We start from the raw sequence: 2,410 nt of genomic DNA, 5'->3' as shown, positions 1-2,410 counted from the left end.
ATATTAATGAAAAATATAACTTTCACTTTTGCCTTTTGATATATAAATTTCCTTTCTTTCTGTTATGATTATGTTTATTTATTTTTCATGTTTATTTACAAAAATGATATACAATGTCCTCCTTTTTTTTTCCTCAGAAAGCAAAATTTTTTTCATTTTTCCTCATTTATGTCATTCTCCATCGTTTTTGTTTCTTCAGCATCATTCATTCTTGTTATTCTACTCTGGATTATCTTTTCTGTTCTGAAATTTCACTTTATTTTACTTTTTTTTTTTTAAAAAAAAAGAGGATACAAATGTATAATTTAGAAAAGAATTACTTAGTTTAAATTACATAAATTATTTTTTTCGAATAACTCTCTGCAATTAGTTATAAACAGAATTCAAATTTTAAAATTAATTTACATAAAAATATGTAAATTAAAATTCGATCCAATTATAAAAACATAGATAGAGTGGTACATTGAAAGTAAAACTGCTTAATTTCATTATCTTGTAGAAGCCTGTAATAAATTATGGTTAGAATTAACCTTTAGAACAGACCGAAATTTCGTTAGTTTCGAGAATTGACTGGTTGGTTCAATCGAATTCCACGAATCAAATTCCTCGGGTCAATCGAATCACTTTCGATCAGGCTATAAATTTACAAAACAGAGACGTAGCACGTAACCACATTTTTTTTTTTAAGAAAAGTTTTTACACATAAAGTTATGTGAAGATAATATTTGAAAACTTTACTTCAGGCATTTTACATTTGTCACAGGATATCAATTGTCTCGAAGCAAATTCCGAAATGTCACTAAAAGAAAAGTCAAACGAGAATTTTTATAACTTCCTTCCTTTAGAATATCGATGATTCTTTTATAAGATAAAGCTTCTTTTTTAATATTATTTATATTGTTTTAATTATCAATCAAATTAATATCTTAATTGTAATGACTTGAATGATCTGTTTAACATTAAGATAATTGAACAATTATTATAAAAACCTTTACAGCTTACATTACCTATTAATAATATAAAAGGAAAGCCGAAGATATTGCTCTTAATCGATTTTTCTTCTATTTATTTTTGCACGATTACAGAAACCATTATTGGAGAATAAACTTGATCCTTTTAGAAAATATTTGGTTCTATTCTTCTTCTTCTTCTTCTTTTTTTATTTTTTAATTTGAAAACAGGTTTTTAGAAAGATTTAATTATTATTATTTTCCTATTAAAGATAACTAATTTTAATCTAGATCAATAGAGATATGAAAAAATCAATAATTAAAATGACTCGAATATATATATTTATTTTGTTAAACATCAGATGCAACCTTTCGAAACCAAGTGAAGAAGAAGAAGAAGAAGAAGAGGAATCTTTATCTGAAAGAGGGATAAATACAGAGAAATGAGGCACAGAGGCGTGAGAAACATTGATTTATAGGCCCACATCTTCCGGGTCTATGTGCACAGACACGTTTTGAAAGACTTTTACAGGAGTAAATGTTCTATTCGTGCATTAGATTCGATTGGAAGTTTATTCAAAACACGAATAAAAACAATAATAATAATAATTCAACTATTTAAAAATTGTATCTATAGCTTTTCTGGATTTAATCTTCTAACTTCCACTTTGAGAAAAGTAGCAAAAATAAGAGAATTTTCTATTAAAGTCACTACAACTTACTTCGCTAGACAAGTATTAAGCAGTGTTAGTGCTTTCAGTAAGCAACGTAGTCATCTTCTGTAAGGAAGATTATCTTAATCCTGTTGTAACATAGGCCTTCAGACCTTATCAAATATCAAAGGTGACTCTCTATACTAACATCTCTTCCCAAATCGGCTTACTCTCTTCATGATTTTATTTATAAAGAAAGAATTGCCTTCAACTCTCTTTTTATCTACTTATAAAGTTTATAGAATAAATATTACAGAAATACTCTTAAATAATTGCTAAATTAATATAGAAAAACTAAAATATGTTATAATCGCATTAGAATGTATTTTATATTATATTAAAATCGATATGTATACTGCTAAGGCTTATTTTTAATGTGGCGCCATCTGGAAGCGTAATAAAAAAGTAATTAGTTTATTTTATTTTATTTTTAAATAATTTAAAAATACCAATAAAATTATATCTTTTGTATAGAATTAAATATTAAGTTGTTATATAAATTGCTTTAAAAAAAAAAAGTTAGAAAAGAATGAGAACAATAAATAATATACTTTTAAACATATGTACAAAATTAAAGCTACTTTAATATCAGAGAATATGGATTAAAGGAAATGCATGTAAACCTTTATTTTTAAAAAATTTCTCTTTAATATTAAATTTTTTTTCTAAATATATAATAAATATTTCATCAATAAATAATATAAAACATTAAAAAAATTATCCTAATACATTTTAATGGATATTTTT

The sequence above is a fragment of the Centruroides sculpturatus genome, unplaced genomic scaffold, assembly GCF_000671375.1.
Source record: "Centruroides sculpturatus isolate CEXI.00-Female unplaced genomic scaffold, Cexi_2.0 scaffold1493, whole genome shotgun sequence".
In the NCBI taxonomy this organism is placed as follows: Eukaryota; Metazoa; Arthropoda; class Arachnida; order Scorpiones; family Buthidae; genus Centruroides; species Centruroides sculpturatus.
Note: the sequence above shows the minus strand (reverse complement) of the source record.